This window comes from Triturus cristatus, chromosome 6, assembly GCF_964204655.1.
Source record: "Triturus cristatus chromosome 6, aTriCri1.1, whole genome shotgun sequence".
NCBI lineage: Eukaryota > Metazoa > Chordata > Amphibia > Caudata > Salamandridae > Triturus > Triturus cristatus.
Window position 1 is genome coordinate 863404572 of NC_140589.1, and position 23626 is coordinate 863428197.

Consider the following 23626-nt stretch of genomic DNA (forward strand, 5'->3'; position numbering starts at 1 on the left):
CCAGCAGACGCGGCAGCAAGAAAGCCTCCTGGTTCACCGACGAGCTCATCACCTCCAAGAAGAACTGCCTCTCCCTGGAGAACACCTGGCGCACCAACCAGACCACAGACAACATGAAGGCCCTCAAACACGCCACCCGCAAACACCACCAACTGATCCGCGCCACAAAGAAGACAGCCTTCAAGGAACGACTGGACAACAACACCCACAACAGCAAGGAACTCTTCAGCATCGTCAAAGAGCTCTCCAACCCCGACGCCAGAAACAATGACATCACTCCCTCGCAAGACCTCTGCGACTATCTCGCAGCCTTCTTCCATGACAAGATCGCCAACATTCACAACAGCCTCGGCCCACCAACCATTAACCCCACCACCGAACCGATGCCCCTCACTGCCACCCTCCGCACCTGTACCCCAGTCAGCACCGAAGACACAACACGCACAATGAACACCATCCACTCCGGATCCCCTACGGACTCCTGCCCACACCACATCGTCAACACGGCCGACCACATCATCGCACCCCTCCTCCGCGACATCATCAATGCCTCCTTCGACACCGCTACCTTCCCGGAGTGCTGGAAACACGCCGAGATCAGTGCCCTGCTGAAGAAACCAACTGCAGACCCCTCCGACCTCAAGAACTACCGCCCCATTTCGCTCCTCCCGTTTCCTGCCAAAGTCATCGAGAAGACCGTCAACAGACAGATAGCCGCCTTCCTCGAGACCAACGGATCCCTCGACCACTCGCAATCCGGCTTCCGAGCCAACCACAGCACGGAGACCGCCCTCATCGCAGCCACAGACGACATCAGATCCCTAATGGACAACGGGGAAACTGCGGCCCTCATCCTCCTGGACCTCTCCGCAGCGTTCGACACTGTCTGCCACCGCACCCTGGTACAGCGCCTGAACAACACCGGCATCCAGGAGAAGGCCCTGGAGTGGATCACCTCATTCCTCGCCGGAAGAACCCAGAGAGTCCGCCTCCCCTCGTTCCGGTCAGCGGCCACCGAAGTCATCTGCGGCGTTCCACAAGGGTCAACGCTCAGCCCCACCCTCTTCAACGTCTACATGAGCCCCCTCGCAACCATCGCACGTCAACACAACCTCAAGATCATCACCTACGCCGACGACACCCAGCTGATCCTCTCCCTCACCAGCGACCCGGACGCCGCCAGAGCCAGCCTACACGAAGGGATGAAAGACGTCGCCGAATGGATGAAGAACAGCCGCCTGAAACTGAACTCAGACAAGACGGAGGTCCTCATCCTGGGATCATCACCCTCCGCCTGGAACGACTCCTGGTGGCCCCCCGCCCTGGGAGCCACCCCCAAGCCAACGGACCACGCACGCAACCTAGGCTTCATCCTGGACTCCTCCCTCTCGATGACCAGACAAGTCAACGCCGTCTCGTCTTCATGCTTCAACACCCTGCGCATGCTTCGAAAGATCTTCCGGTGGATCCCCACCAAGACCAGGAAGACGGTCACCCAGGCCCTCGTCACCAGTCGGCTGGACTACGGGAACGCCCTCTACGCCGGCACCGCTGCCATACTCCAGAAGAAACTCCAATGGATCCAGAACACCTCAGCACGACTCATCCTGGACATCCCCCGACACAGCCACATCTCCGGACACCTGAGAGACCTGCACTGGCTCCCCGTCAACAAAAGAATCACGTTCCGACTCCTCACCCACGCACACAAGGCCCTCCACGACCTGGGCCCCAAGTTCCTCAACAGCCGCCTGACCTTCCACAAGCCCACCCGCCAGCTCCGCTCCGCCAGCCTCGCTCTCGCCACCGTCCCCCGCATCCGCAGAGCCACCGCCGGAGGAAGATCCTTCTCCTACCTGGCAGCCAAGACATGGAACTCCCTCCCCACCCACCTCCAGACAACGCAAGACCATCTCGCCTTCAGGAAGCAACTCAAGACCTGGCTGTTCGAGCAGTAGCGTTCCCCCCCCCCCCAGCGCCTTGAGACCCTCCGGGTGAGCAGTGCACTATACAAATGCCTATGATTGATTGATTGATTGATTGAGTACTGTGTTTTGTGAATAATACATAAATGTGCATTACTGTGTGGGTCCATTAATCTGAGGCCACATTGTTAATAACTCTGAGTGGTCATTGCTCAAATTTTACTGCATAGGGCCTTTTATTCACATGTACTACCTTGGGATGTCACCCATCGGTAGTTATAGTTAGGACTATTTTTCCATAGGGATTGCCTTTTTTTGGTTTGCTAATAATTTTGGTGCCGTTTTACGTATCTTCACGAAACTTCCCAAAAAGTGCTCTTTTTTGATCAGCTCTTTCATGGTTAGTTCTCGTATGATCCATTGCGCAGGGGCCGGGAAAAACGGATATTTGGAATGTGCTACAGCCAATGCGGCTGACAGGAATGACACCAAATTTGGCAGGACGCTATATCTTGGTCCAGAAAGTGGGCTTATTGTGATCTGGTGCAAATGCATTTAGCAGTTTTTGAGAAGTTAAGATGAAAAAATATTTGTATATCTGGACGGTTGGGGTTTGAATGCCTTTGAATTAGTAGTGTGTTGGCCACAGGGCCTGGCCATAGGCCAGACCCTGTGGCCAACCCTGCTCCACAGGTAGCCAATCCCACACTGCGCCCAGCCTTTGGCGACATGTCTTAAGGTTGGCCCATCCTCCAGGGATAACACATATACATTAAGGGGAGGGGGCATGCAACCCTCTTCCTAAAACCTTATTAGGCCCTGCAGACCCTATCCCCAGGGCCAAATTCAACAAAAAAGGGGACCAGCCATTCAGCCCGCTCCCAGAGTCTTAATGGGTGTGGAGCATGTTTATTTTATTTATTTATTTAATGCATTTTCATATAGCGTAGAATTTACCCGAAGGTGTCAGAGCGCTTCACACTCCCCACGCCTAATCACGCCCTGGGGACCCCATCCCCTGGGGCTGAAATGCATTCACATTCACATTCTTCCAGAACCTTAAAAAGACACTGGGACCCCATTTCCTGGGGCTTTAGCTAATTAAGATGGGGAGGAGGACGCGTCCCTCTCCCCATGCATATTATGGCCCAAGGGGTCCCACCTGCCTGGGCCCATATCAAATATAGGTGGGTGCCCCATGCCCACCATGGCACCCATCAAATTCCACGTATTAACTGCAGGGGGAGCTACAGGGACCCCTGCAGCCCCAGCCAGCTCAACATGTAGTAGGGGAGCCAGCATTGCTCCCGCCCACAGGAAGCAGCTATTTATGCTTGCTCCCTCTGGGCAGGAGTAATATGTGTTCTGTTTCCCTGCCGCCTGGACTGCAGGCTGGCAAACAGAACACAGTCTCCCATCCTGTTGGAGCATTTTTAACTCTCCCACTGGCTGGGAATAGACTTCCATGTTTGATCTCATTTGGCTGGAGATTTTAAAATGCCCCTGCCAGATGGGAGAATATATGGGTGGGCTCCCCAGGACACAGTCACTGAGCCAGCCTTGGGGATGGGGCCTTTAAAAGCTGGAGTTGGTGGGCCATGCATGCCCCCTCCCTTTTAATTAAAACCATGGCCCCGTGGAATGGAATCACCAGGGTCTTTTTAAGGCTCATGAAGGTGGGTCACACAGCCTCCCTCCTCTTTTATTTACATTTTGGGCCCACTGGATGGAGTACCTGGAGCTTAATTAGGCTAAGGTAGGGGGGCCATGCACCCTCCTCCCTTCCTCAATTACTCGGCCCTAACGGATGGTGTCCCCAGGGCCTTTTCTGGGTTCAAGGAGGGAGGCCATGTGTCCCTGCACCACTTTTTTAAAGCACTGCAGCCCAGAAGGTGGATGCCCTCTTCCTTCCTTTTCACCTTGACCTAGGGGGATGAGGTCCCTGGGACCTCTCAGAGGCTCGGAGAGGAGGGCCAGGCACCTGATTTTTGCATCCGTTTTGTGCATCCTCAATGAATTTGCAGCAATATAAAAAAATACATTTTTGGCTCTAGGCGTGGCCCCACTACCAGGACTAGGGGGCCAGGGTATCCCTACACTGCCCACTATATCTTTTTTTATAGTATTTTTAGGACATGGCCTGAGTTTCGAGTCCTAAGGTGGCTGCCACCACTTACTGGTTGATGTCGTCGCAGGCAATCCGCAAATGCTTCACATCCCTAGATATACCATTTTTTATAGCATTAATTGCTCAAAAACTACTGAACAGATTTACACCAAAACACAAAAAGCACTTTTTCTGGACCAAGATCGATTTTTTTGCCAAATGTGACGTAAATCTGCTCAGCGGTTTGAGCTGTAGCTGTGTCCAAAGTTCCTATTGAAAAACTAAAGGGAAGAACGCATTTTGAGATCCCTTTTTTCTTGGCCCTCGCTTGACGGATTACTCCAAAACTTCACATGCAAAGACTTGTCAAAAAGTAGCATTTTTTTTAGAAAGTTTTGTGGATGTACACCAAACGGCACCAATGTTATTGGCAACAAAAAAAGCCATTTCCTATTGAAACACGATCCTAACTATAACTACCAAGTAGTGACCCCCACTGGATAATATCGCCACACATATATATATATATATATATATAGATAGATATATATATATATATATATATATATATATATCCACCCAAAATTGCCCTCAAGCATTAAGGAATGTCACTCCACACGAAACAAGTTCTCCGAACCTTTTATTCATGAAACCGGCTCCAGCTTTTCCATTTCTCAATGTCCCTGACGCATTTCAAAGCACCTTGCTTCTTTTTCAAAGGGAGAGCACGAACTGACAGTTCCGGAGATTCAACAGCGCAAAGCCCCTCCTGCTTGTCTTCATTTATTCACGCCCTCAGTGGGAGCAGGTGAGTGTTTCACAGTGCATTATGGTAATAGGAGACTTTAACGCTGCACCAATTCTTCCCCACAGTGGGGTCCGTAACATTGGCAGTCCTTTGTTTGAATACTGTGCTGTAAATTAATGCAAATTTTACCCTCCAGTGGGTCTCGAAGAGTCTGGACGGTTCCTAATTTCATTTGTTTCGAGTGCTGCATCCTGGTTTGGCAAAGTTCCAACCTGCAGTCCATTAATTTTCATGGCGGGTCACTCCTTCACGGCGAGGCTGCCGTGTGTAAATATCCACCCAAAATTGCCCTCAAGCATTAAGGAATGTCACTCCACACGAAACAAGTTCTCCGAACCTTTTATTCATGAAACCGGCTCCAGCTTTTCCATTTCTCAATGTCCCTGACGCGTTTCAAAGCACCTTGCTTCTTTTTCAAAGGGAGAGCACGAACTGACAGTTCCGGAGATTCAACAGCGCAAAGCCCCTCCTGCTTGTCTTCATTTATTCACGCCCTCAGTGGGAGCAGGTGAGTGTTTCACAGTGCATTATGGTAATAGGAGACTTTAACGCTGCACCAATTCTTCCCCACAGTGGGGTCCGTAACATTGGCAGTCCTTTGTTTGAATACTGTGCTGTAAATTAATGCAAATTTTACCCTCCAGTGGGTCTCGAAGAGTCTGGACGGTTCCTAATTTCATTTGTTTCGAGTGCTGCATCCTGGTTTGGCAAAGTTCCAACCTGCAGTCCATTAATTTTCATGGCGGGTCACTCCTTCACGGCGAGGCTGCCGTGTGTAAATATCCACCCAAAATTGCCCTCAAGCATTAAGGAATGTCACTCCACACGAAACAAGTTCTCCGAACCTTTTATTCATGAAACCGGCTCCAGCTTTTCCATTTCTCAATGTCCCTGACGCGGTTCAAAGCACCTTGCTTCTTTTTCAAAGGGAGAGCACGAACTGACAGTTCCGGAGATTCAACAGCGCAAAGCCCCTCCTGCTTGTCTTCATTTATTCACGCCCTCAGTGGGAGCAGATGAGTGTTTCACAGTGCATTATGGTAATAGGAGACTTTAACGCTGCACCAATTCTTCCCCACAGTGGGGTCCGTAACATTGGCAGTCCTTTGTTTGAATACTGTGCTGTAAATTAATGCAAATTTTACCCTCCAGTGGGTCTTGAAGAGTCTGGACGGTTCCTAATTTCATTTGTTTCGAGTGCTGCATCCTGGTTTGGCAAAGTTCCAACCTGCAGTCCATTAATTTTCATGGCGGGTCACTCCTTCACGGCGAGGCTGCCGTGTGTAAATATCCACCCAAAATTGCCCTCAAGCATTAAGGAATGTCACTCCACACGAAACAAGTTCTCCGAACCTTTTATTCATGAAACCGGCTCCAGCTTTTCCATTTCTCAATGTCCCTGACGCGTTTCAAAGCACCTTGCTTCTTTTTCAAAGGGAGAGCACGAACTGACAGTTCCGGAGATTCAACAGCGCAAAGCCCCTCCTGCTTGTCTTCATTTATTCACGCCCTCAGTGGGAGCAGGTGAGTGTTTCACAGTGCATTATGGTAATAGGAGACTTTAACGCTGCACCAATTCTTCCCCACAGTGGGGTCCGTAACATTGGCAGTCTTCGGTTACCGAGTCACAAGATGGCTGCCAACACTTCCTGGTTTGGAGTGTTGTCAGCCAATCAGAGTGAAGCTCGTGCCCGGTAGGGTTCGCGAACCCTCCTCAGTGCTCAGATGTCGATATTTTCCTTTTTTTAATTTCTCAGGAGTTACTGAATGAATTTACACCATTTAAAAAAAGGTCGCTTTCTGGACAAGACCTACCTTTTTGCCAAATTTGGTGTAATTTCGTTCAGCAGTTCGGGCTGTAGCTTTGTCTAAATTTCCTATGGAAATTAACATGGAGAAAACACATTTTGGGACCCCCCTTTTTTCTCGGCCCCTGCTTGATGAATTATCCCGAAACTTTCAAGACAGGAGCTGACCGGAGCACCCCATTGTTTATAGAAATTTCGCGAAGATTCTTCAAACGGCTCCAAAGATATTTGCAAATCAATAAAAGCTAGGTCCTAACTATAACTACCTACTCGCAACTGCCAGTAGGTAATATATATATATATATATACACACACACACATATGTATTTGTGGATATATCTATATATATATTTTTTTATATATATTTAAATATATATATATACCTGGTGCTACTGAGACATACAATACCATACACAATTGATGCACCTAGAGTACAACTGATACATTTTATTCTCTGGGCAATTCATGCATGCAGCAATCAAGAGGCACTGATGAATGTTTAGACAAAATAAAGGTCCCGGGAAAACATATGCTCCTTATCGTCTCGGGTCATGTTTACATGCTGCGGATGGCCCTTCTCTCCTCAAAATTCATTAAAGAGAACATCCCATAAACTGGTGAGAGAGGTACCAGCTCTCTGAAACTCAAAATGGTTACATCTTTGCCAAAGCCTGGGTTTTGGAGAGAAGGCCAGGCAAGGACAAACCTGTTGCATTTGTAAATTTTTGTTTCTTTATTGTATTCTTTTAGTGGTAAGTTGTAAAGCAAGGCAGGCAGAGCAGGTGTGCTTTAAAGTGCTGCAATGTGGAGAACAAGAATTAGAGTGCCGGAAGTTGAAGTGGGAGATAGAGAAGCGAGCTGGATGGAGAAAAGGAAAAACATTATTCAAGATGTGGAGCAAAGATATAAATAACTGAAAAATAATTGGTTATGGGATAAGGAGAGACTGAAGGAGAGGTCATTATGTTCTCAATGGATGTGGTGGAGGTTGTGCAGTACTTGAAGGAGAAGCGAGAGTGAGTTTCTGTAAATATTGAGCATGGAATAAGTTGCAGTTAGGAAATATTCAGAGAGATTACTAAGTCAATCACAGCTGCGGGTAAAGAATTCTGTGACCATTTCCTGAAGGTAAGTGGTACAGGCTAGTAGGAGCCTTATAGGAAATGTGCCTTACTTTAAAATTCATTCAGTCTTCAACTAGACCCCAAAGGAGCTATTTCACTGTGGGGCTTGATGTGGTTAACTAGTTTGAGAGTACTCGAGAGAGCAGTTTGTTTGTGCTTTTTAACAAATGGAATCGAGAGGGATCCTTTTTTCTAATGAGTGAGGCCAGAGACTGGCGGAAAGAAGAGAGCTGATATTCCCCCACCAAACTGAGGCAGAGACAAGTTGACAGAAGAGAGGTGATGTTCCCCCATCAGACCGAGCCAGAGACAGGTTGACAGAAGAGCGGTGATGTTCCCAACCAGGTTGATGTAGTAATTACGAGATTTGCTTACAAGTGATAGGGATGAAGAAAACTCCATCAGCAAGGTGGTAAATTCATGGAAATTATTGTGGTGGGGGAGAGTCTCCATTGTCCCTGCTAGGTGAGCCCGTGGAGTAATCACAGCTTTCTCTCCGTGACCACCTTGTGGACATCTAACCAGCCCTTCATCATTTCGAAACAGTCTATCAAACAGAAATGAAGATATGCATCCCCTCTGCACAATATTAGGTATAAAAGTGTTGTTGGACATTTTTTTGTTAGTGAGTTGTTAAAAGTGTGAAATGCACTTCTATTTGATTTTGCAGGATTGCACTTCATGAGACAACTATTTCTCCGTACATGTAAATTTAGGTTGTTCCCCTCTTTTGTCTTCATTGAACAACATGGCAGGAGCAACTTTATCCATGTCCCTCTTATTGAACCCTAAAACCTCAAACAAAAATTACACATTTAGCAATATCACAAGATCTATTGATGTGATTGGTCCTTTGAAGGTTACATTTGTATTCAAATAACAATTGTCCTGAGACTAATTTTGTATAACCTGAAAATCATGGCAGTGGCATCTGCTGGATAATTATTTGCACTTTTGATCAAAGTCATCCTTGAGCGCCTGTGTATTGTCGCTTCTCTATCAAAACACCCCTCCACCCCCTTATGTAGTCCAGCTGCTTCATGGAACAACATATTGAAAGCCTCTGATCTGAAAGGTGTCAGACACAGTTGATTTGGCATCGCTGAAACCAGTCCAGATGCAGAGGCCCAGCCAGAATGATTGGCACTGTGCCTCTGATCCATCTGCAGATGGGGCTGAGTCCTCTCTTTTTATAAAGTGGGCTATATCCAAAGCTTGTGGTGGCGAATTATGTTTCTGATTGCTATCACAGAGGAGAATGTATTTAGTCCAAATTTGAATGCAATTGATTTTGAGCTATTTCTTCCCTGTTGGGTGGACAGTCCTACATGAGGATTCTGAGGGCATCATTTACGCGTCACTTTTGTGCATCGGAGTGTTACTATTTTGATCCTTCGGTGGCGCAATGTGCCACAGCATATTGACAAGACCATGCAAAGCCACTTTATGTGGCTTTTCATGACCTTGTAAATATGTGCCCCTTTCGCCAGAACACTGCTTGCAAAGGCCATTCCGTCGGGGTTGCTGTGGCTGTTCTCACAAAACACCCATGGCTTCAGAATTTTTCCCTTTTTTATAAGGAACCGTAAACATGGGAATGCGTCAGATTCTAACACCAACCCAGGGGTGCTGTGAGGGAGGGGAAATGAGGAGAAATATCCTTATTTCTCCTCGTTGCTTCCTATTTCTATGTGTGCTGCATTCTGCAGCACACAAAGAAGAGGAAATTTCCTCCATTGATTGATTTAGTGCAGAAAGGTGTCCCTTCTTGTACAAAAGCAATCATCCCTGTAATACATGTTGCAAGGGTGCTTGCATTGGCGCTAGGCTGCTTTTTAAGCGTCGGTGCAGGGGTCAGTACAGAATTCACTGTATTCTTGTGAATACGGCGCAGTCCTGCACATTTAGAATGACGCAGCACTGCAAAATTGCTTGCGGCACCATGCTGCACCATTCATTTGTTAATGAGGCCCAGAGTGCGCTTTAGAGTTCACATAGCCTTTTCTGTAAGACATAGGTACTTGCAAACATTTTCCCCAGGGCCGCAAAGTTTGGTCTTTGATGTAATTGAGGGCTGCATCAATGCCAGCAGGGTGGCACTCTGGGGGTGAGCGTGGTGGGAGGGGAGAGGCACATGGTAAGATGGTAAGATGGGTATAGGGGAAGTGAAGCATATAAATCCAGCGGCTGAATTGCAAAGTGTGAACCAGAAAACCTTGGATTAACCTCATCTTTCTCACTCTTCCAAATTGTGTGATCCTAGGCAAATGTTTAATTTCCATTTGCCTCCTTTTTCTTTTATTATCACATATAAGAGGACCTTAAAATACATGAACTCAGGATGTACGCTGCACACAACCTTCTCCTGTGTTTGATTTAATAAACTATAATGTTGTTCATGTATAATAGGAGGCCACCCTAAGAGTGCACATAACAACTGACTTACCGCTTAGTTCATTGTTGGCATTGTTGTCAGTGTGGAGAACGAACGTATGTTGCTGAATTCATATTTGAAAAATATTACTTACAAAAATACTTCTCAATGCACTGATATAGTCTGATATACTAAGGCAAAATGGTTCTGCATGTTAATGAAATACATATTTTGAGCACGTTTGAGATTAAAAGAGTAGTATCTTGGCCACCAACCTCTTCAGCCACAAGCTTCAGAGATATGCCAACATGCAGCTTTAGTTAATATTGTTGCGGTTTCAAATAGTATGTGATATTGGGACAACATTCCCTGGGCACTATGGATTTATTCATTTTTGAGGTGTGCGTAGATCTGTGTCACCTCATTCGTGCTTCAGAGTGCTTCAAGAGAGAAACTGTCTGAAGTCTGTGATTATAGGAAAGTTAAGTCTCCAGCGATGTCTGGAAAGAAGCAGTGCTATATTCTATATTCTCTCTCCTCAATTGCAAGAGTTCAACTGTAAGAGCTGCAGAAGATTACGGTAATTAGGCCTATTGTGGTCCCTGAACATTCCATATGTAAATATGAAAACTTCCATAGGGAATACACATAGACCAGTAACTGTTTGAGAGTGAAAATGGAATTCAACTTTTTTGGAAGCCTCTTTAGCCCCTATAATAATGTCTGTTTGAACTGGTACTTAACTGCAGTACCAGCCAACTATGTGCAGATCAGTTTTACCCAAGCTAGAGTTAACCATATGCATTCAACCAGTGCTTAATTTGCTAAGTGCCCGGGCCTAAAGTTTTGCTCACAAGCCTGTGGGTGGTTCAACTGAATGTCGGTGTGCCATATCCCACGGCTGCGCAGCCTGGACTTCACCTCCTGCCTCTATATTGCACCACTGGACAATCCCTGCACACTTTATTTCTCTCTGCTAGGTTACTTTTCATCCCTGTTTTCTCCTTTTGTCTCTGTTTTTCCATCTTTCTATTCCTGTTCCGTTCCCCCTTATGTTTAATGCACTGGGTCAAATTCTGCTGAGCAAAATAAGTGCCAGTCCCCAAAAAAAGAGTGCCGCGGGCCCCACCTGAAACCATTGGTTTAAACCAAACTCTGAAAGTGGGATGCCTGAGATGCCAAGATTCAGGTGCTGTTGGGGTCCCTATGTTAGCTCTTGATTTCAAGATGCACACAAAACTCCCACCCAAATGTTTGGAAGAGTCAAGTGAACTGGAATCCACTGAGAGAGTGAGACTGTTGGCCAAATGTCAGTCTTAGCACCATAACCGTCTGTGAAGCAATACATTTTGCTTGCATAGGTCACAAACGCGGTGTGCATACAAAATATCGAGTTGGAAATTTCAAACTACAGAAATATTGAGTCCTAAATATCATCAATGAGAAATATCAATAGCAAGAATATCGTAGTCAAGAATATCGATTTGAAGGTAAGAAATATTTTTTTAAATGTTATAGAAGTCCATAATATTGTTTGCCAAAATATAGTTGCTTAAAATATTGATTTTTAAAAATAGTGTTATGTATTTTAGTATATATTTTAAAAGTATGTGATGTATTTTATTGTATAAGTATTTTTTATGTTTAATATATGTTTTACATTTTTAGTAGTTATCGATTTTATTGTAATTAAATTTTGCATTTTTTAGTTCCGTAGGGGGTTGTGAGTTTATAGTGGAACATGGTGGGAAGTAATTTAAATATAATAAATGAATGATTTTTTTAACTTATTATTATTTATTTAATGTTAATTGTGGAAAGTCATTTATTTTTCATTGATTATTAGTTTGTTGTTAATTCATATTAATTAATTAATTGAAGAAAAAAAATGGAAATTGTGTGATTAATGTTGGGTGTTGGTTGTGGATTTTATAGGGGTAAAGTGTGGGATATAATTTGATTTCAAATAATTAATAATTAGTTGTTAATTATTATTACATAATTAATTGAAAATTAAATATGGAAATTGTGTAATTAATTTTATGCGCGGGTTGCTGTATTTAAAGGGGTAAAGGGTGGGAAGTAATTTATTTTTAATTAATTAATAATTAGTTGTTAATTAATATTAATTAATTCATTGAAAATTAAATATGGAATTAGTGTAATTAATTTCCGGTGCGGGTTGTGGGGTTTATAGGGGTAAAGGTTGGGAAGTAATTAATTTTTAATAAATTAATAGGTACTTGTTAATTAATAATCATTATTTAATTGAACATTAAATATGGAAATTGGGTAATTATTTTTAGGTTCAGGTTGTGAGGTTTATAGGGGTAAAGGTTGGGAAGTAATTTATTTATAATTATCAATTAGCTGTTAATTAATATTATTTCATTAATTGAAAATTAAATATGAGAATTGTGCAATTCATTTTATGTTGGGTTGTGGGGTTTATAGGGGTAAAAGGTGGGAAGTTAATTAATTTTTATGTGTTTTAATTTGTTTTTTAATTAATAATGTTTACTTAATTGATAATTAATTATGTTAATTATGGAAGTACATTTTATTTTTAATTTAGATGTGGGTTGTGAATTGTGTGGTGTTATACGGTAGGATGTAAATAAAATAAATGTATGTAATATTGTTTTTGTTTATAAATAATTTCTAACTAAAAATATTTGTTGGTCTGAAAAATATTTTGATATAATATTTAATATAATATATGTAGGTATTTGTGATATGTATTTAACATTATAATATTTTTGTTTTATTTATAAAATTAAATATACTTGTATTTTATTTTTTAACATATTTATATATTTTTTTAATTTATTTTGTTTTTCAAATACTTTTTGCTGTTGATATTTGTTTGTTTTTAATTTTGAATTGACTGTAGTGGGAGTGGTAATTTTTATCCCTCTGCTATATGACTCTTTCTCTAATGTTGCACTCATTGAAGTGGGAATAGTAATTTATACCCCTCCACTATCCAAAACGTTCCCTACTGTTGCACTCACTGGAGTGGGAATAGTAATTTTTACCCCTCTGCTATCCAACACTTCCCTACTTTTGCACTGACTGCAGTAGGAATAGTAATTTTCACCCCTCCGCTTTCCAATATTTTCCCTACTGTTGCATTGACTGGAGTGGGAAATTTAAGTTTAAATATATTTAAATAGTTTAATGTTTTAATTAATATTAGAATGTTTTTTTTAACATAAATTTGATGTTGTTCATATACGTATATATATATTTATTTGTTACATGTTTATATATTTTTAAATTTATAAAATAAATTTAAATTAATAGTTTATTAATTAAGTTACAGTAAGTATACATATTAATTATTATATATGTGTGTTTAACATTTTCAGGTAAAGTTAATTTGATATTTTTGATAAAATGTATATTAAATCTATTTATTTGTTTAAATTAAGTTTAATATTTAATATATTTAATATTTATTCTTTTATTTTATATATATATTCACTGAAAAAACCAGAGGTTTCAGGGGTGTTATAGTTAGCTGGACTTTTCACTTGTACAAAACCATTGAAATTCCCCCGTTATAGTTAGTTCAGCTAACTATAACTTGCGCGCCCGCAATGCACTGCTGGTGACGTCACATATTACATCACTCATGACATGGTCAGTGACATCACTCATGACATCACCTGTTTTGAAAATTTCGCGAGGATTCGTCAACCGGCGCCAAAGTTATTCCAAATAGAATGTTGCGGATTTCCTATGGAAACACGGTCCTAACTATAACTATCTGCGACCGCCAGTAGATAATATATATATATATATATATATATATATATATATATATATATATACAAGGAACTTCGTCTTCAAATTCCAATCCACAGGGGAAGACGACCATGGACCCAAAGAAATAGTACAAGGTGTAGTTTTTATTTCATTCGTGCACCACGTACCACCATGACGCGTTTCGGCCTCAACACGGAGGCCTTGATCACATGACGCTTAGGGCGGAAGCCAGAAAATTTAAAGTGCAAGTGCAGGCAACACGTGACAGACAAGCCAATAGACATAGAAAAAATATATTGTCACAAATGCAATCGTACATATTGGTAAGCGGCCAGACAACACATTAACCTGAGCTCAGGCTGTTATAAATCTGATCTAAATATTCCAGATTAATAGTGTAGATTAGTCAATCTTTGCATAAAAACAAATCGTGCCAAACACTGCAAAATATTAAAGATGCAAATGACTGTTAGCACCATGCCACCTATATTGAAGTAGATGAAATTGCATAATTGCCATTAGCACTATGGATTTGATCATGCCACCACATCTATCTAGATGAGGTGACCGTGCAAGTCGCTGCATAGTGCAAGTTTATACAAGTGCAAAATACTGCAATTGACAGAACATTAATGGAATAAATATCCATTATTAATGTACTATCCGCATTCTAGTATAAAATACTGAATAATTTCAGTAACCAGTGCGCTGATCGTACCATACTATCTGCCAAGCTAAAAATAACTGTGCAAATCAAGGCAATGTGCAAATTATAGCATGTACAAAATTTGGGCATGTGCAAGAAGTATACTCCTCATAGTGAGGTAACGTCATTAAAAAATCATCATATTAAAGTGCAAATGCAAACAAGAATCGTGCAAAATATACAATATTACAACATCTACAACTATCGTGCTTAAAAGGCCACATGATATGGAAAATGCATCATATAGGTTCCCGAGCCCGGAAACCCTTCCATTGTTAATGTCTAATCTGGCTGAGAAAGAGTCACGTGTTGAGTGAATCGATTGTGCAGAGAGGAGTGATAAATATATACAAAAGTAGCTAAAAATAAAGACGTGCTCCTCGGCTGTGACTTGCTATACAAATGAAAGGTCAGCCAGTATCAACTTCGCTGAAACCAAATAGGGAGACAAATATATATCAATCAGTCTGTAAACCCTATTGCTTATCGACAGCTGTCAGATTATAACCAAGGTGCTAACAAGTCTCACAGACCGGTAAACAGGTCTTCGCTGGAGTTCAGACCGTTGGGAGTTTTGGAGTCCAGCTCAAGTATTTACCTCGTCTCCAATTGTCTGAACAATGACTCACGGTCACCACCCCGGCGAGGACGCGGGACAGTGTCAACTACAAAGTAACTCAAAAACTCCAGGCTATTACCATGGAATTCCTTGAAGTGCCTCGCAACAGGGTATGTTGGATCACTATTACCAATTGCCCGTATGTGCTGGAGGATGCGTTTGTGAACCTGCAGCTTGGTGCTCCCAACATACTGCAGGCCACACGCACACTCCAACACATACACGGCAAACTCCGTCTTGCAAGTCAGTTTCTTGGAGATTAGAGTTGGAGCATCACTAAAGGGTGTTGTATATGATGTCCTATTTTTTCCAAATCTGCAAGCTTTGCAGTTTGCACACTTGAAAAAACCCTTAGAGCTCTGTAACCATGTACCTCTAACACTGACTTCAGGGCTACTCTTCACCAGCATATCATTCATAGAACGACATCTACGAAATGTAATCGCTGGAAGTTTAGGCAACTGATCACCTAGGATCGGATCATTATGGACCAACGGCCAGTTTTTGTTAAAGATTGATTGCACCTTGCTATGTTGTCGATTATACGTGGTGATCAATCTAGGTGGCTCTGAGTTTGGGCCTACCTGTTCAGGCACTCGATTGGAGGCAGGGCAATTACTAAGTGCTGCCAAGCGTGTAACAGAATTGGCTTTGTGAATTGCTAAATCAAGCACTTTGATGGAATAACCTCTGTTTAAGAAACGTTTCCTGCTTTCCAACTGAGCTGACACGCAGTCAATATCCCTACTATAAATCCTTCTGATGCGCAGCATTTCACCATAGGGAATACTGCGCACCAGGTGTTCGGGTGATGACTAGAGGCGTGTAAGATTGTGTTGCCTGCCGTGGCATTACGATGTAATTTGGTCTCCAAGTGACTGTCCCTGATGAATACTTCTGTGTCTAAAAAGTTAACTGAAACACTGCTCACGGAAGCTGTAAAGACCAAATTCAAACTGTTCACATTGATGTCATTGACAAACACATTAGCTGAGGCTTCAGAACCTTTCCAGATTATAAACAAATCGTCAATATAAGGATACCAGGCTATGATATTATCATCAATGACATGACCAAAATGCACTCTGAGGACCTGCTCCTCCCACAGTCCCATATGTAAACAGGCATAACTGGGGGAGAAGCAAGCCACCATAGCCACGCCTCTCATCTGTTTGTATACCTGATTCTGGAATAAGAAATAGTTGTTATTTAAACAGATCTGAATCATCTCAATTAGCATCTTACTGTGTTGTGACATGTGAACAGGTTTGGTCCGTAAGAAATGTTCCACTGCCCTAATTCCATCCAAATGGTGGATGCTGGTATAGAGGGCCGTGACATCTAATGTCATCAGGAGAAAGTCATCTTCCCAGGTTACAGTGCCTATTTTTCTCAGAAAATCCCCAGTGTCTTGTAGATATGAGGGTAGACTCTTTACATGATCCTGAAGAAAGAAGTCAATATAGCGTGAGATGTTCTCCATCATACTGAATCTTGCGGAGATAATCGGTCTCCCTGGGGGCTTGGCTGGATCCTTGTGCACTTTGGGAATCAAATAAAAAACTGGAATCACCGGGTAGTTGGTTTTCAAAAACTTGAACTCATCGCCACTGAGCAGGCCCATACTTTTCCAAGATAACAACTTGGCATTCAACTCATTCCAAGCTCGATTGACAACTTGCCAGTCGCCACGTCGGTAACAATTGCGATCATTCAGATGTTGGAGAGCTTCAGCCATATACATGGATTTGGGCCAGAGGACAATGTTGCCCCCCTTATCAGATTGCCAGATTACAACATTATCATTGCTTTGTAACTTTTTCATTAGGCTACCAAAGCAGTTGTTTAGTCTCTGACGTTGCTTCTGTGCCTGCAAAGTTGAGACGTGCAATTTCTTGAGTTGGGAAATAACCAAGTCGTTGTACACATCGATATTATCATGTGTCATGATGGGATTGAATTTTGACTTCGGTTTAAATCCAAAACAACCAGGCATGGGCCCCACTGGAAGACCCTGACAGGAAAACCGGGGTTTCTCACTAAGGCACTAGAAACTAGACCACCAGCAGTAGGGAACCCTGAGAAGGATAGTCAGTCCTTTAGAAAATGGATGGATGCCCTAGCTATGGGAAAGGACATAATAAAACCTAGTGCAAGGCGCAATAAGAAGCACAGAACCTCTGCCCCCTGGTTTTCCCAAACCCTAAAGGAAGAACAAAGGAAGGTCAGAGCTTTAGAACGCACCTGGCGTATAAACTACAACATAACTGATCAGTCCAGCTATAAAGTAGCTCGCCGACACTATCATGGGATGATAAAAATAGCTAAAAAGGACTTTTTCACTGATGCCATAACCAATAGCAACAATAAACAAAAAGACATTTTCAATATTGTCAACTCATACACTAACCCAAAGAACATGCAGAGAGATATCCCCCCCTCCCAAATCCTATGCAATAACATCGCGGATTACTTCCATGAGAAAATACAGATGATCATTAAAGATTTTCCACACACCCCCCTCCTGGAAGAGTCACAAACCATAAACAACAACGTGACAAACCAGTTAGCTTGCTTTCTGGAAGTTAGTCTGGAAGAATCTAAGACACAAATCCTAAAAATCAAATCTGGCTCTCCTTTCGATCCCTGCCCCCCTTATGTTCTCCACACCATGGTGGAGATCGTCAATCCCATCATTAATAACATTATTAATTCTTCTCTGTCCCGGGGAGTGGTCCCTGAAGAATGGAAACTAGCAGCAGTAAGACTCCTACAAAAAAAACCCTTACCTGACCCCACCATTCTCACTAATCTTCGACCTATCTCACTACTCCCTACCCTCTGCAAACTTACAGAAAAGGAAGTAAATAAACAGCTCACTATCTTCTTAGAGGCAAATAATATTTGGCACCCAAATCAAGCTGGCTTCAGAACAAAACATTCAACGGAATCAGCTCTAATTTTTTCTCTTGAAACACTTAGAGCAGCACTAGACCAGGGCAAAAAAGCAGTCCTCATACTTCTAGACCTGTCCGCGGCTTTCGACACGGTGTCTCATACCATCTTGATAGACCGACTAGCCGCGGCAGGGATAACGGGTCAAGTACTGAGCTGGCTAAAGAGTTTCCTAACAAACAGACGACAAGTGGTCACCTTGGACCAATTTAGTTCGGCAGAGATTCCAATAAACTCAGGTGTTCCGCAGGGCTCGTGCCTGAGTCCGACACTTTTTAATGTATACATGGCTCCCCTGATTACCCTTATATCATCCTTCGGCATAGATACCATCTCATATGCAGATGATACACAACTCATCCTAGTGATGGAGGATGAATCCAGCCAAGCAGAAGCCAGACTCAAAAACTGTATAAAGGCCACTTTCCACTGGATGAGCATGAATCATCTCAAATGCAATTCAGGGAAGACTGAAATCTTACCATTCGGAAAAAACAACTCCTTCAACCCGACTCTATGGTGGCCAGAAGATGCTACCGTCCCCCCCAATACAGCAAATGCAGTCCGTAACCTGGGTATAAAATTTGATCCTTCCCTGGGCTTCAAACAACAAGCAACAGCCGTGGCAGGGACCTGCTTCGGCATAATAAAAGGACTCAGGAAATTTTTTGATCTGATCCCTTTTGCAGCCAGGAAGATGGTGGCAGTAGCCCTCATTTCATCCCGTATTGATTACTGCAATATCATCTATGCAGGAACAAATGGGACGGTATGCCATAAACTGCAAATGGTACAGCATGCAGCGGCCAGATTAGTGTTGGGTTGGAAAAGAAGGACCTCAGCCTCAACAGCGTTGAGCATTTTGCATTGGCTGCCAATACATAAAAGGGTGTTGTTTAAAATCTTGTTAATCACCTTTAGGGCATTTAATAAAACAGGACCCAAATACATTGAAAATCTCTTCAAACACTACGCCCCCTCACGTTGTCTTAGATCCCAAAGTGAGAATCTTCTTACCATCCCTAATTTTAGACTTAAAACCAAAGGAGGTAAAGCACTGGCAGTTTTGGGATCTAAAGCCTGGAACTCTCTGCCACCCCCGCTCCGACAAATCCCCACAGAAATTCCTTTCAGAAGGTCCCTTAAAACTTGGATCTATACCTTATCCGACACTAAATGCAAAAATATGATATAACACTTGAACTCCTATACACCACAGGAATCAACCTCATCTGGTTCTTTCTCACTCAGAAGCGCAAAGATGCTCCGTGGAGTGTAACCTGCGCTATACAAAACACTTTTACATTTACATTTACATTTACATGTCCAATCTTGGCTGTAAGTTGTCTTCAACAGCATTTAGATCTAATGTCCCTTCCCTGTGCAGCTCCTGCAGATCACAGAGTAGTTCATACTCCCATATCGTAGGGCAAGACGGACTAGGACTGGGATTGGCAACAGTTGTTGTTTCCAAAGCTGTGCGTGCAGGTTTATTCAAGAGATGAAACTTATTGAGTTTGAGTTTGCGGATGAATTTGTATAGATCAATGCGGGTCTGTGTGTAATTGAAGTTATTGGGTGGACAGAATGAAAGTCCCAAAGAAAGAATGTCACGTTCAGCCAGCGTGAGTTGCATATCAGATAAATTCAAGATGGACAGAGAATTCTCAGCAAAAGGACTCATTTGCGAACCCATTTTTTCTGTTGTTTCTTGGAACTCGGCTTGCCGCTGTTGTCTCCTTTTGCGGCTTGCTCTGCGCTTACGGCGTTTGAAGTTGGCTCTTTGTTTATTTTGCGATTGAGCACCCGGGGTCTGAGAGTTTGCCTGCGATCTTGGCGAAGACAGTCTAACTCCTGACCCAGGGAAAACTTTGTAAACCCCAACTGTGAGCTGGAGGTCGCTTGTTCCCCCTCCGATTCACTACCGGGTACAGAGCTTAAATCAGAGACAGATGTCGAAGACTGGACTGGGGCTGTCATTTGGTGCCCCGGTATACTAGCCCTTTTAAAAGGGTCAAATTTCTTCGCAAAAGTGAATACCTGTCCATTCGCATAATCCATCTTGTCCCTCTGAAATTTAAATGCTTTGTGCTTTTTAATGATATCTTCCTCCTTTGCTAATCTGACATGCATCTCCTCACGAAATTTTCTTTCTGAATCTGAATCACCAATCTTTGCAATTAACTCATTGAGATCCGCAATTTTAATCTGAGCTGCTTTCATGTCGCTCTCCGCATATTTTACCAGTATTCTTACCAATTTGCACGACGAATCGAGATTGCATTCGGCCCACTCTGATAACATGTTGGGGTCAGGATTCTCGTAGCTGGGGGCCAACATTATGCGGAGACCACGTGGTATGTGCCCCACTTCCAAATAGCGTGAGAGAGACTTATGCTCCCACCATTTGGATTGCTCCGTGCGCATTGCTTTTTCCAAGTGTTTATATATATATAAACAATACTTTTTACATCTATATTTGTCATCAATATTTGTTTTCAATATTTTATACTTACAATATTTTTTTCAACATTTGTGTACTTACCTTCATAAATATAGTATGCCGATATTTTTGACATCTATGTTTATGACTCCAGATTGTGGTATGGGGATGCTTAGGGAGTCAATATGGTGTCAGTGAACCCAGAAACGATGAAAGGACATGAGTTTACTGCAAAATTCTGTATGACTAGCTCAAATGCAATATGCTGCATGAAGGGATCAGCTTTTTAATATTTCTTTAGAAAAGCTTGCAGTAACTGGGATGCTATTGTGAACTGTCCGAAAAGTGATATGGGTAATATAGTAACTCTGTCTTTGCAGGTTTAGACCGTTAGCCCAGTTACTCTTCTGAACTTTCACCACTCCTATTTCTATTCTGCAGTTGTTTGCACAGTTTACTAACTCACATATGTTACTCACAAATTCCAGAAGTCTTGAGGTTAGAAATTTGTTTTAGTAGAGTCACTCATAAATTTGGAACACATTTTCAGCAGGTTAATACCACATCAGCCCATAATCTATACACCAGCACCCTATTAATAAAAAAGACTTAGAACAAAATGCTTTGCCTGGTCCACTAGATGTTGCAAATCCAAACTTTAGGTGACCACTCCTAAATCCTAATCTTCTTCACCCCTGTCCAGGCAAATATGGACTACTTTTGCAGATACCTCTGTGTGCTAGGATTCACCCTACGGGGCACATTCATTGGAAAACAAGTTTCTAAAACTTTGTGGAGAGCTGAAGACTTACCTGCTCTTTTCATTAAAAGTCTAAGGGGTTGATTTAGGCTGTGGCGGAGAGGATGCTCCCTTGCAATGGTGAAGGAGTACTTCGCGATGGAGTACCCTCTTAGCCAAAATGAACCTCCTCCTGCCTGATTTACAGTCAGCCAGACCTTAAGTATGTCAGTGACGGAGCCTACTCCAGCTCAGTCGCTGACATACTCTTCCAACGACCTGTTTGGGTGCGGGCCATTGGAGACTGACATATAACACAGTTTGCCCGATTTAGACAGGACGGTGTTATATGTTTTTATTTTTGCTTTTCATCCCACCTGGTGGTGAGGAAGAGAAAAGAAAAAAAAATGGCACCCAAACCATGGAAGACAATCCCAATGGTGTAGATGAGATTAGTTTTTCTTTTTTCAAAAATAAACACTCTCTTTCTGATTTTTGTTTTTGTTTTTTTAAAGCAAAACAGTGCAAAAGTTTGATGGGCAGCTGTCATGTTTAAAGGAGCTGTCTGTCAAACTTTTATAACATTGACAGAAACTGCAAGGATAGCATTTCCTAGCAATGTTCTTTAGAGTTTTCTTGAAGCCTGACAGACAACTCTAAATATGGCAGGTGCAGGGCCCTTGGTATGGCGGGTGTAGAGATATCTGCTATACCAGTGGATTTACCTTCACTCTCCAAACCTCTAAAGCAGGGGCCGAGGAAAAAGGGGGGTCCGAAAACGTGTTTCTCCATGTTGTTTCCCATAGGAAATTTTGGAACAGGCTACAGCTCGAACTGCTGAACGGAATTACACCAAATTTTGCAAAAAGGTTGCCCTTGGCTCAGAAAGAGACCGTTTTTTAAATGGTGTAAATACGTTCAGTAGTTTTTGAGAAATTTAAGAAATAAAGAACACCTCTCTGCAAAGCAGCACCCTGGCGCATCCTGGAGGTACCTGGTGGGCTAGTTGGCCCCCACGTACCCTCAGTATTCAAGGGGAATTAATTCCCCAACTTAAAACGTGCCATAGAGCGTGTTTACACAGTGGTGAAGGGAGGGGGCGGGGCCTGAGGTGACATGTGCAAACACGCCCGTTCGTGTTTTAAGTTGGAGAATTAATTTCCCTTCCATCCTGAGGGCCCCTGGGGGCCAACTAGCCCACCAGGTGCTTCCAGTAAGCGCCACTGCGCTGAGTTGCAGAGAGGTGGTCCAGGCCATGCCCCTTTTTACACCTCTCTGCAACGCAGCTCTGTGGCGCTTACTGGAGGTACCTGGTGGGCTAGCTGAACCCCAGGGACCCTCAGGATTTGAGGGGACCTAATCCCCCCAACTTAAAACGTGCCATGGTGTGTGTTTACACAGTGGTGAAGGGAGGGGGCTGGGCCTGAGTTGACGTGTGCAAACATGCCCATTGGCGTGTTTTAAGTTGGAGAATTAATTCCCCTTCCATCCTGAGGGCCCCTGGGGGCCAACTAGCCCACCAGGTGCTTCCAGTAAGAGCCACTGCGCTGCGTCGCAGAGAGGTGATCCAGGCCATACCCCTTTTTACACCTCTCTGCAACACAGCTCTGTGACGCCTAAGTGAGCCCTGGCCATAGCAGCTTAGGGCACTTCGCCTGCAATAAATGAGCACCCAAGGCGGGAGGGAGGGGGGTTTTACCTAGCACTTGGGGTCCCCCCCACAGTAGCCTCCCGAGCTTGGTGATATTATTTTGGTAACTATTTCTGCTCCCTTGGCTTCTGGTCTGGTGGGGCCTGGAGTGCTGGGCATGTTGTAGGGAAGCATAGCTCTGCTCTCCCCCCCATCGCTTAAATTGCTGAGCAAACTGCTAAAGTGAGAGGGCGGTGTACTTTCAGTTTGTTTGGTTTACCTTTGCCTCATTCAGTGCAAGCTGCCTATGGCGTGAGTCCCACCAGTGGAGACAGCTTATGGGGTAGCGGACGATGTGAACCCTTCAACGATGGGGAAGGTAGATAAGGTCCAATCCAAGCTTCCATTTGAGCAATGTAAAACAAGGGCCCGTGAGCCAGGTGAGCCTTCCCCAGAACAGTGTGATATGTCTGAGTATGCACCTGTAGATCTTCATCAAATCCTAGCTATCTTGCAATTAATCCTGAGTACGATTGATGATAAAATAGACTCACTAGCCTTCCATATGGGCCGTATGTCCAAACGTTTAGATGAGCACTCTGAAAGGCTTGACATGG